The 13276-nt window shown below is 50.8% G+C and overlaps 1 pseudogene; it reads left to right on the top strand.

Annotated features, from left to right (window-relative positions):
• LOC101302830 overlaps positions 1-13276 on the top strand; it is a 30723-nt pseudogene that overhangs the window by 14219 nt on the left and 3228 nt on the right.

Genomic DNA, 13276 nt, shown 5'->3' on the forward strand with positions numbered 1-13276 from the left:
AAGGTTTGTTGGTCTTCTCAAAGGCTTTTAAGAACGCTAGCATTTTGGAAAGTGCTGATTACTGTTTAAGTCTACAGATTTCACCTTCTCTAGTATTGTAAACTCCAACAGCATTCTATGGGATGATCTGTTGGTTTACTGATAATCCTTGTCTTTTTACACACCGGTGAATTGTTGAAGTTGTACTGATATGGCTGCTTTTAATTTGTCTTTTTCTTTTCCACTCATCTGATAGGTTTTTGAAGATGCATACAAGTCGCCATTGAGCATTATTATCCTTGATAATATTGAAAGGTAAGCCGGTCTAATTTATTTGATTTTTTGTTTACTCTTCTTGGTTACTCTCCTATACCCCGGCACTGATGTCTTTTGAATTTTTTATCTTTGGTGTGCAGGTTACTAGAGTATATCGCTATTGGTCCAAGATTTTCGAATCCGATATCTCAAACACTGATGCTTCTTCTCAAGCGCACTCCTCCAAAGGTTCTTCATTTCTCCCCCTTCTTCATTGACATTCAGAGCCGCTGGATTTATAATCTATTGGCTGAATCCATGGAAAACCGTCTATTTGTAAACATGATTGTAGTTTGGGATTTTTGTTTCTTTCTCTCACTGTCATCCCGGACTTCTGTGAATGCATAAAATTTTTGTTCCTAATATTTCTGTTTCTCTTCTGTAGGGGAAAAAGCTTCTGGTTTTTGGTACAACAAGTGAAATCCGCTTCTTAGACTCGATTGGGTTTTGTGATACCTTCTCCGTCACTTACAATGTTCCCACATTAAAGACAGCGGCTGCAAAGAAGGTAATCAAATATTCTTGGCTCCGTTTTGGTATTTCTTTTTTGGCGTTTAAATAGATCTTGTCTCTCGGATATGATTCTATAACCTTTTATGTTTCAAATTAGGCTGATAACACTAGCACAACCATAGAGCAAGTAATACACCATATCGCTGTAGTTTTTCTTAAATACGAATTATGGGGATGTGTTAAATTCCTTAAGAATTGAACTGTTTCATTATATATGGTGTTGTTGCTAGTAACAAGATGACTGATTAGTTCTTCTAATAGCCACTCTTGTATTTCCTACGTGTTTCATTAGGAGCAACATATACTGTAAATTGTTGAGTTTTAACTGTGTATGTAAATTTAAAATAGTTTTGCTTGTTGTCTCCTTATAGGTGCTAGAACAGTTAAATGTCTTTGCTGATGAAGACATAGATGAAGCTGCAGGGGCTTTGAATGATGTAAACTTTCATCCCTACCTTTGTTTATTCTGTTTGAGCCCAGTGAGTATTTTTAGTCCAAGACTCGGGGTACGTTTTGGATAATATTTGGGCCAGTACCTGTGGCCTTTTTTTAATACGAAGCCCACGAAGGGTGGCGAAGTCTGGCAACACGCGAGCTGGAGTTTGGCAAAGATTCCGATACCCCGCGGGATTCAATGTCCTCGCGGGATCCTTTGTTCCAATTCGTGTAGGGTTCTACAGTGCATGGCGAGGTAGAGTTGGAAATGGACTGTAGTACTCCGCGGGATATGATCGTTTAGTGTTTGAGTTCGCGTACGACGCTACAGCGAGATGATGCGGGGCTGTGAGCGAGATCTAGGCGAGGTCTGTTCTGGACACGTGTTGCACGGATCGCGCGGCTCGCGAGCTGGTCGTATCCTTGTGGAATTCTAATTGCTGAGTCCGAATAGATTGTGATTAGGTCTATGCGAATTGCTATATAAGGGAGCTTGACACAAATCAAAGACACACAATCAATCATACAAAACAACTGCAAATCTTCGAGCATCCTCGAAACCCTAAGTTCTAAGTGCACCTCGCCTTAGATCTTAGAGCCCGTCTGAACTCGCCTCTCCTTCCCAATTGTTGCTCTACCCGCTTCGAACAGCGAGTATCGATTCACAGGTGACTAGATAGTTTGCTCGTAATTCCTCGCCCTCGAGGTGACACCGGAGCTCTACTTCGCCTAATTAGAAGTCAAGAACGCGCACCGTTCTCATTCCGCATCCGCGCGGTGGCACGTCTTACAAACCCTAATTTACTTTTGGTAGCACAAGTTACCTCTCTACCCCTGCTGAGGATCGTGGCCAAAACATTGGCACGCCCAGTGGGACGGGGAGTATAACATTCTCGTCATCATTTCTTGTTTGAAACACAAATCACCGCGTTACCAGCCTCATAACAGCGCGGCTTGTCGCTCACTCACGAAAGACCAAGTATTAACTCGGTTCGGAAACCCAGATTTCAGCGAACCTACGATGGCAGAACTAACACCCACTAGCAGCACTGGCCCCGTCACTCTAGCTGAAGACCAGATAACGGCCCTGGGCGACCGCCTAACGGCTCACACCGACCAGGCAACCCACCAATTGCAGGAGGGTCTTGACTCCCTCACCCTGACTGTTAAAAATCTATCTGAAGTAGTCATGAAGGATAGAGATATCTGGCTTGCTAACCAAGAAAACCTTTCTAGGCTCAGCGAGGACTTTAACTTCCATGCCGGTCAAGTCAGGGAGGACAAAGATTTGGTGGAAGGTTCCCTTCAAAGGATCCAAAAAGAATTGGATCAGAGCAAGGTGACTTTCACAGAAACCCTGCAGCTTACCCGCGCAACCGTGGATGAGCAAACCCGTCGCTTGGACGAGCATGATACCAAGCTACAATTGCAACAGGACGCTTCCTTCTTTGGAAGTAAGAATGGCATAGAAAAGCTCGAGAAATATAAGGAGCAACATGATAACTTGAGCTTAAGGGTCCTGCAAGTGGAAGACTGGATGCGGTCTCAAGCACCAAAGAATCATGCTATGAACTTAATTAGTTCAAGTGCAACTGAGGGATCAAGGTATATTCCACCTAATGAACGCCCTAGGGGGAATCCGAAGATCGGGGCCCAGAAGACTCCCCAATTCACATTGGGAGCCAGTTCGTCAAAGACACCACCCCTTCTACCCACGACAGGCAACCCTAGAGTCGCACTTGGGGGCGCCGGTGTCTTCCCATCTCAAGGGATCGGGACACCAGATGACCTAGTTATAGCTTATTCCAGTTCGACCCCTAAGAACATCGGGCAGGCCCCTAGCCTCTCTGCATGGTACGACCACGATCAGGGGGCAGAATCCACACCAGTAACGGCAGCCGATTGGCGCCAGCTCATCTCGAGCATAGTCAAGGAGCAAACCGGAAAAGGTGATGCTAGCTTGCATTATCGTGATCCCTATCCTGATAGCGTGACACAATATCCCTTCCCTCATGGGTTTAAGAATATTGTCTTCACCACTTTCTCCGGGGAGACAAGGGAAGATGTAGCAACACACATGGCCCGTTTTAAGGTCCAATGCGGCCAATACGGGAATGATGATATGCTCAAACTCAAACTCTTCGGGACTTCTCTGTCCGGGGCTGCTTTCACCTCGTACTCCAGATTGAAGCCTGGGTCAATAGCAGATTGGCCCACTATGGAAAGACTCTTCCGAGAAACGTATGGCACGATTGAGCCTAAAGTTGGCCTCGACTCCCTCACACAGATGAGCCAGCAGAGCATGGAGTCCGGAGTTTCTTTCCTCCAACGCTTCAAGATCCAGCAAGCCAAGTGTGATTACCTGCTACCTGAGCAGGAAGCCATTAAGTTGGCTATTAGAGGTCTGGAGCACCGCCAGCGGTTGAAGCACCATGGAGAGCGCTTTAATTCCATGGGTGACCTGATTAACAAAGTCGGCAGCTACGAGCTAATCCTGAACGAGTTGGACGACAAAACAAATGCTTTCAAAGGAACTTACATACCAGGGAAGAACCGAATAGTGGGGAACATACAAACCCCTACTCATGATCCATATTATCAAAGACCTGAGGGAGTTCATACGGATCAGAACCTGGATGACATTGGCGCAGTAGAATTGACTGGCAAGCCTTTAGCTAATAAGTTGAAAAACCTGAAGATGACACGTGAGCCAATCACCATCCAGTCCTTTGCATGGACCAAGCCGGAGTACGAGTCGTACACCTATGATGCTAAGAACGCCCATTTGGTCTTTAATGACCTGATAGAGGCGAGATATGTGCGCCTGGATCATAAGATCCCGCCCAAGGAAGAACTGAAGGACAAGAAGTTCTGCTCCTTCCACAATGTTTACAATCATGACACCAAAGATTGTGTCAAGCTTCGAGACCAGCTGCAGACATGGCTGAACTCAGGCGAGCTAAGGATGAAAACACCGGGTAGTACGGCCTCATTGGTTGATATAGACCCTTTCCCGCTTGTAGTTGGCATGGTCGAGGTAAACTGGGCCAATCAGACCAAGGACGACGATCGACGCTGGGCACCTAAAAGGGGCCGCGAGGAAGGTGACGATGGTGCCCGCCGGCCACGTCGCCAATACACCTACAACGAAGATCTTGCACATGAGGTTTTAGACGATCTCATCGACGATGGGCTCGTCACAGTGGCCAATTCCTTGCCTTACGTAGAATATAAGGAGGGGCGCATTCACTGCAAGTTTCATAATAGCTGGGGGCACAGAACCAGCGAATGCCAGCAGCTTAGAGACCAGGTTCAAGACTGGCTCGACCTCGGGTATATTCGCTTTGAGAATAAGGGCGACTTCATGATCGCAACGGCTGACTTCGCTTGGCCTCGAGTCGGCCAGCGAAGAATCACATTAGACTTGTCACCAAATGCAGGTTTACGTGAACCGCCAGGCCAAAATCGCAAACGGCCGGCGAATAACTATACTGTCCCGAATAACCAGCAGGGGAAAGCAGACGACCCAGCTCGACAGTTGGTCGCTAAGCTCGGAACAGACCGCCCCTCCCGCAAAGATAAGGGCAAAGCAGTCATGAGGGGACGATGGACCGTTCCCCGTTGAAGATCCCCAGCCTATGAGTCCCAGGACTCGAGAAGAGCTGGAAAGGAGGATAGAGAGTTTCGAGACGTTCGTCTATACACATTGGGCAGAGGCGGTACCTTCATCCCCTGCCACAAGTGAGATGGACATGTCCGAATCCAACGGTGAGCGTCACAACAACAAGGCCTCGAGCCCTCGTAAAGGCGTCCTAACCGACCCCTATATTCCTCCGACGTCCAAATCAGCAATCAAGGATGGAGTCTGGTACACACAGCAAGGGGGCAAGGCAGTTACCATCAGCAGGGCTAAGAAGCGAAAGCTCCAAAAGCGATACGGTAGTATCCTACGTGCCTTACGGGCTGTCGAAGAGGGCGCTGTACGCCCCTCACAGCTCGCACAGACGCCTGAGCGGATGTGGAGGGAAGCAGAGGGTTTGCGCGCATTCCTTCAAATGCCGCCTGTCACACCCCTAAGGATTTGCGAGCAGTTCAGCGACGAGCCTGCACCTAAAGCAAACGTCTTTTGCCGACTCGCGGTTCCACTAAAGCAGGATCCACAGCCTTCCAGGCGCAGGCCATCACCAGAACCTGAAAGAAGAAGGGATCCACAGCCTTCCAGGCGCAGGCCATCACCAGAACCTGAAAGAAGAAGGGATCCATAGCCTGCTAGGCCCAAACCGTCACCAGAGCCTGAAAAGAGGAGGGATCAACAGCCTTCCAGGCACAGGCCGCCACCAGAGCCCGAGCGGAGAAAGACTCCGCCTACCGGTTCCAGGCGTAAGCTGTTCACAACCCCGGACCCAGAGTCCAAACGCGAACCGTCTCAGCCCTCACGGCAACGGGAACGTCAAAATCCGGAGGCCAATATCAGAAGGGAGCCACCACCACCACAGCAGCCTCGGGCACGGTCTACCCCGGAGCCCGAGACTCAGATGATTCCTAGAGTATCCGCCCTACAACGGTTGAAAAAAGAAGACAACGATAAGACTCCTCTGGCAACAGACAAACAACCGGCCAAGGACCATCAGCATTCAACCAAGTCAGTATGGCGTCCGCGGCAACCCTAGGTTCAAGAGCCACCAATAGCCGCACAGGCGCCCTCCAGTCCTAACCTCGCCCAACAAATGGCCCAGCGTTTCTGCAAGAATTCAGAAGACGACGAGGCACATTCAGAACCTCGACTTGACCTAGAGGAAGACCGGGATGAAGAGCAGGCAGAATCATTCACCTGTAATATGGTAGAGGTCTCAGGATGGGATGCTGATGAAGGGTTTAGCAGCGAAGCAAACGCTTTCGCGGTACTCGAAGGGGAACGCGGGATCATTGACACTCCTCTGGTCCCAGTTCCTGAACAATTCTCCTTTCAAGTCGGAATGGTGTTCTTCATTTCGGAAAGATACGCTCTCCCACCAAACACAACCTGCAGTGCGGCGGATATTCCCGTCAGCAGCGAGGATGTCAGTAGCATACCCCCGCCATGCAGCAGCGAAATGGGCCCAGTTCCGGCACAGGCCGACGACGCCCCACAGGTGGAAATTACGAGCAGCATCAAACATAAGCAAACTCTAACCTTCTCCACACCAACTTTGGACATGGCCACTCACATGCGGCCACTGTATATCACGGCTGAAGTCGAAGGAAAAATGATCAACAAGGTCATGGTCGACACCGGCGCCGCGGTCAATGTTGTCACAACCCGTACCATGGGACTCCTAGACATCCCGCGCTCGATGATCCAAACCACGTCCTTAACAGTCAAGAACTTCACCGGGCAAGTGTCCAGAACCCTAGGCTTGCTATTCCTCCGGGTCAAGGTCGGGCCGGTGTCACGGGTTTACACCTTTTTAGTCGCCGAATGCGCTTCCTCTTACAGCATGATTCTTGGCCGAGATTGAATCCACAGAAGTTTTTGCGTGCCTTCCTCCATGCACCAAGAACTCATGATTTGGGACGCCGAGAATCGTGAAGCAGTCATCATCAAAACCGACCCGCGGCCATTCTCTATCTCTGCCAACTTCAACGATGCCCGATATTATACTACAGACTTGGGTCCGTTGGATGTTCAAGGCGTCGATAACAAGGGCCGCCCATATGGAATAACGGCCTCCAATCTAACGCGATGGGGACTTACCCAGGCGAAGGACGATTTGCAACGTCCTCACACCATCACGAGTCCCACATCCCGTTCTGATGAATAGTGTCTTCTCAGAGGAGGCACGCGAGGCTGGCAAGTCCTTGTGCGAAAGACTCCTTTCGTACTGGGCAGAACGCGAAGCCTACTACAAGGTCGCGACTATGGAATATGTAGATGAAGTGGTGGATTATTCCGATACCAAGGAGGAAGTTATTCACTTAGCTCCCGCCGCCTTGGACGACACACCACCTCAAGTCCGCGACCCCATTTCACAAGTTGACGTAGGGACTGCAGAAAAGCCCTTACTTATTTCTATCAGTGCTAAGTTGGCGGAAGACGAAAAGGAAGCCCTTCTTGCCCTGTTATGCGAGTACAGGGATTGCTTCGTCGACAAGTACGAAGATATGCCCGGCTTGTCTCCGGACTTGGTCTGCCACCGGTTACCAACTTATCCCGACCGACGTCCAGTACGGCAGGACGGCCGGTTCATGCGAACTGAGACTCAGATCGTAGTCAAGGAAGAGATCGAAAGCATGCATCGATCGGGCATCATTCGCGTGGCAAAATATAACGAGTGGCTGTCCAATGTTGTCCCCGTCCACAAGAAAAATGGCAAGATGCGCGTCTGTGTTGATTACTGCGACCTGAACAACGCAACACCGAAGGATATCTACCCCATGCTTGTAGCTGACCTACTCATTGATGTCGCCGCGGGGCACGAGGTGTTATCCTTTATGGACGGAACGGTCGGATACCATCAGATTCCCGTCGCTGAGGAAGATCGACACAAGACCGCTTTCCGCTGCCCTGGTTTTGCCGGCGCGTTCGAGTACGTTGTCATGCCTTTCGGACTTAAAAACGCGGGGGCAACGTACCAGCACACCATGAACCTCATCTTTCATGACATCTTGGGGAAGTTGATAGAAGTATACATCGACGATGTGGTAGTCAAAACCAAAACACGGGCAACCCACGTTGAAGACCTGCGGCAGGTGTTTACACGGATGCGCCGACATAACCTGAAGATGAACCCCGCCAAGTGTGTTTTCTTCGCGGAGGCCGGCGATTTCCTTGGTTTCCTAGTGCATCAAAGAGGCATCGAAATCCCAAAGGACAAGGCACAGGCGGTAATCACCGCTTCACCCCCCAACACAAAGAATGAGCTTCAACAGCTGCTTGGGCGAATCAACTTTCTCCGCCGTTTCATATCCAACGCGGCAGGGAAGGTCCAGTCTTTTTCACCCCTCCTCAAGCTCCAGGGGGCAACCGAGTTCGTCTGGGAACCACAACATCAACAGGCCTTCGATCGCATCAAGGACTACCTTACGAACCCACCAGTCCTGATCCCACCTCGCGACGGTACCCCGCTTAAACTTTATATCGCCGCTGCCGACTTGTCCATCGGCGGACTCCTGGCCCAAGATGATGTGAACGGGGTAGAACACGCTGTCAACTACCTTAACAGGGTGTTAGCAGAGTGTGAGACATGATACTCACTTATGGAGAAGTTGTGTCTTGCCCTATATTTTGCAGGGTGCAAGCTGCGCCATTACATGCTTGCCTTTACCACGGTTGTGACGCTCAATCCGACCTGGTCAAGTACATGCTCTCTCGCCCTATCTTGCGGGGACGCATCGGCAAGTGGATCTTAGCCATGTCCGAATTCTCGTTGCAATATGTTCCACAAAAGGCAGTAAAAGGACAGGCAATAGTAGACTTTCTCGCTCATCACCCACCCTCAGAGCTCACGGCGCGAGTTGGAATTCGCTACCGTGACACTCGCTCCATGGACCCTGTACTTTGATGGTTCGCGGACTGCCACCGCCGCCGGAGCTGGGATAGCCATAGCCAATCCCGCCGGAGACCGCTTCTCCTACTCGTTCCAGCTCGATTTCAAATGTACTAACAACTAGGCTGAATACGAGGCGCTGATCATCGGCCTAGAGATTTTGTTGGATTAAGGAGTCCGCGAGGTTCAGATCTTTGGCGATTCTTTGTTGGTCGTTAATCAGCTGGTGGAAAAGTTTAAGTGCTTAAGCTCGTCAATTGAGCCATACCTGTGCAAGGCATTTGAGGTGTTTGATCGATTTGACGACGTCTACATCGAGCACATTCCACGCGAGTTCAATTTCGTCGCCAACAAGCTCGCCCAAGTAGCGTCCGGTCTCAGCCTGCGTGACGGCATGCACGAACGTTTGCTCAAAGTCGAACGCCGTACGCTTCCCTCTTTCATCGCTAGGGGGCAATTTCAGGCCGACACCCCTGAAGTTGCGGCCTTAGACCCTATCGACGAGGATTGGTAGCTACCATTTATCGCCTACCTCCAGAACCCCAACGACGCCGCTCACTCCAGGCAAATACGTTTCCTCGCCTTAAACTTTGTTTTACGCAATGGCGAACTCCGGCGGCGTGGGGAAGACGGAAACGATTTCTGCTGCGTGTATGGGAACGAAGCTAAACGTATCATGCGCGAAGTCCATTGTGGGGTTTGCGGTTCGCACCAAGCCGGGCCTAAAATGCGATGGTTGATCCGTCGCCATGGGTACTACTGGCCAACCATTCTGAAAGACTGTATTGCCTTCGTCAAAGGTTGCCAAGACTGCCAGGCTCACGGACCAATGCAACATATTCCCAACATCCCGTTGCAGCCTATCATTAAACCTTGGCCGGGTCGAGGTTGGGCGATAGATTTCGTTGGCATTATTCATCCCCATTCTTCTGAGCAGCATAAGTTCATTATCGTCGCCACCGATTTCTTTACCAAGTGGGTCGAGGCCGAACCACTCAAGGTTGCCTCCGCCAACTCGGTTCGCAACTTTATTTTCCGTAATATCATCTCCCGCTTTGGTATCCCGGAGTGCATCGTTACGGACAGGGGGGCAGCTTTCATGGCTGATTCAGTTGTTAAGTACTTACACGACTACGGAATCAAGCTTCTCCACTCTACGCCATATTATGCACAGTCCAACGGCCAGGCGGAGGCTAGTAATAAAGTCATCCTTGGCATCCTCCGCAAGATGTTGGAGTTGAACCTGCATGTCTGGCATGAGGAACTCTACCACACCTTGTGGGCCTATCGCACTTCAAAGCGCGGCCCGACGGATACCACCCCATACGCTCTCATGTACGGTCATGATGCCGTCCTTCCCCTTGAGATCAATATCGCTTCACTCCGCGTTCAGGAACAGCATCAACTACTTGGCGAGGATTACGTCCAAGCCATGTGGCAGGAGCTTGAAGATCTTGACGAGCACTGCGTCATCGCTTTCAACAATCTCGTCATCGAGAAACAACGCATCGCACGTTCGTATGATAAAGTCACGCGCGGACGGAGCTATGCTGAGGGCCAGAAAGTGTGGCGCGCGGTACTCCCACTTGGGGACAAAACCGACGGTCGGGGCAAGTGGTCCGCTCGATGGGAATGCCCCTTTATTATTCATCGTATACTTCCTAAGGGGGCATACCACCTGCGCGACTTGGACGGCACCATTCATTGCAATCCTATTAATGGCCGCTTCCTCAAGCGCCACATTGCAGGAGTTTGGGAACGCGAGGATCCTCCACCTCCCCCAGACCCCGTCACCACAGTCAATAGTGCTACGCACCATCGCGTTCTCGCTCCGCCGCCTAACATTAGGGGGCAATCCGGGATAGACGACTGATAGAGTACGTTGTAACATACCAGCCTAAAAAGGCGAGTGTAAGATTGGGGCCTATTCTAGAGGCCCTAAATAAGGATAACTCTATTTTTCTTCATTTTTTGTAAACGTGCAAAGTCTAAACGCAAAGGCCAGTACAAGATTGGAGCCTATTTCAGAGGCCCTAAAAAACAATAAATTTATTTATTTTGCCCTTTTTGGCGTTGTTTCAATACAAGTTTCGAACATCGGCTTTGCGGCCGAAGCAACTACATTGACAGAAAGGGTGAAATTAAGCTATGTTTACAAACGAAGACATAGATCTGCAGATATTGGAGGCCTCAACCCGCATATCTTGCAGGGTTGAAGAAGAGACTGCTGCCGCATCCTTCGTTTAAAGTTGGTAAACGTCCCGCTTCTTTAGACCAGCATGAGCCTTGACACCGGCCCGGACCTAAGACAAATTGTTGGGAAGCTAGAGGTCCACTGGACCAGGGTCCCTCATGCTACCGGTCACGTCTGGAAGGTGCTTGAAAGGCACTGACCAGAACCTGAGGCGCAAGCGGATGCGGAGCCTCGAGAGCCTCACGTTTGAACAGAACAGCCGGTGCAAGGCAGAAGGTACCCAACCATTAGTTCGTCCAAACAAAGGCTTGACCTGAGAGTAGATTTTCAGAATCACTCCCGGCCTGAGAGTAGATTTTCAGAATCAGAAAAAACGAAGAGTGAAAATGTGAGGTCGGGGCTTTGCTTTAAGAAGGGACAAGAGGATGTATAGAAGGGTATAAGAGCCCATGGCAAGGGGGTAAAGACTTAACTGGTACTTCGCCCCGGCCAAGCGTTTCTTTTTATAGGCGAGTAGGGCGATTTTCCTTTCAACAGATGTCCTCCATGCAGCGATTTGCTCCGAGATATGAGCTTTGGAGATAAGGTCGGACACGTTGTTCCATAATGACTACCCGCGTTCCGAGCGAGTAGTTGCATTGGAAACCCCCACCAAATCTTGGAAGAAGATTTTTTCCTGGGAAGGCAGTTCTTACACAAGAATTGACAAGAGCGGGAAAGATTTAATTTAATAATAATATTATAAAAGGTTCGTACAAAGGGGGCAAAGCGCTGATCGGGCCTAAACCCGCCTAGAGGCCCTATACAAATCTATGAGAAGGCCTTCTAAGGCCAACTCTTCAACATCTGCCTGGGCTTGGGTTTCGTCGGCAGCAGCAGCAGCCGAGTCCAAAGCTTCCTGGGTCTCTTCCGCGGCCTGCACACGGGTTTCTGCCTCTTCAGCTCGGGCCAGGTTCTGGCGAGCTTGAGCAAGCTGAGCTTGCAGCTCCGCTATCTAAGCCTCCAGGTCCTCCACTTGCCGAGCATAGACAGTGCATGGGTTCTCTAACGATGCCTCAGGGATTTCAGCGTCATCAAGCTCGGCTAAAAGGGCTGCCATCTGATCGTCTAGGGCTTGGCGGACTTTCTCGTGAGCAGCCGACTGGGCACCGACATCTTGAACTCGGCGAGCCTGCAGCTCGACATCGTCGGTGAGTTCCAACACATGATCTAGAGCAGGGTTGCTCCCAGCGAGGTGCCGAATCAGAGCTTCATGGGCCTCGCGGGCGCGCCTTACCAAGTCGAATACGTTCATGTGGGGACCTTGGCGCAGTAACCCGTGAAAGAAAGCCCGGGCCAGGCGAATGGGCTCTGGATCGGCAGGCGGGGTAATCCGGGCCCGAAGACGAGCGGTCCGGGTAGCCAAAGAAGAAGCCGCCTCGCCAGATGTCCTCATTGGGGCCAGAGTGATTGGTTCAACCTCTGCAACTGCCTCAATCTTTGGAACGGGCGGTGGGACCTCAAACCGAGTAGGGACTGTCGGTTCTTCGGTGGTCTGAGCCGCTGAGTCTGGTTGCAGAGGAGAGAGCTCAAGCACCGGTTGGAAGTCCTTTGGCGGAACCGCCGAAGGGGCAGCAAAGTCAGAAAGCTGGGTGGACTGGCCGAAATCTTCATCTTAAGCAAGAGCCGAGGTAGGCTCTGGAGGCGGGCCAGTTTCGCCTAGAGCGTCGGTTGGAGAAGGGGGTCGCACGGCGACTTCCTCTGTAACCATGGTTTGATCCCCGACGATTGGTTCTGGGATTGGGACTTCAACTATCGCTGTTGCTCCTTCAATGACAGCGAGGCGAGGTCGGATGCGGTGGCGAACCTGTCAAATACAAAGTTAGCAAATCGTTTTGTTGGCTTTAATGAGTTTGGTTCGAAGAAAGGTCTCTTACCAAAGCGTACTCTTGCCGATATCGTTCATCCTCTAGCAGTTCTTCTTCGTCCTTGACAGGGCGCTTCCGCGAGCCTTCGCCGCTTGTTGGCCGGGGAATAGCTGGAGCAGTCTCACCGTCATGGTCCGCCGCGGTTTCCTCTTGAGAAGGTGCTTTCCCTTTGTCTCCGGCACCCTCAGGTCTTCTGATAGTTCTCCGGCGGGGGGCAGACTGTAAAGATAGACAAGAAAGTTAGGAGGAAGCATTTCGTCGAGTTGGTAAAGGCGGTATGGAATTTACACAGTTAGTGGCATACCTCGGGTGCGGGATCGCGTTCTCGAATGACGATCCCCGTCGAGCGACGAGTAGCGGGAACCGGTGGGAGCGCAGGCCTAGACCCTGTCGCAGCCTTTGAACCG

The sequence above is a fragment of the Fragaria vesca genome, linkage group LG4 (genome assembly GCF_000184155.1).
Source record: "Fragaria vesca subsp. vesca linkage group LG4, FraVesHawaii_1.0, whole genome shotgun sequence".
Classification (NCBI taxonomy): domain Eukaryota; kingdom Viridiplantae; phylum Streptophyta; class Magnoliopsida; order Rosales; family Rosaceae; genus Fragaria; species Fragaria vesca.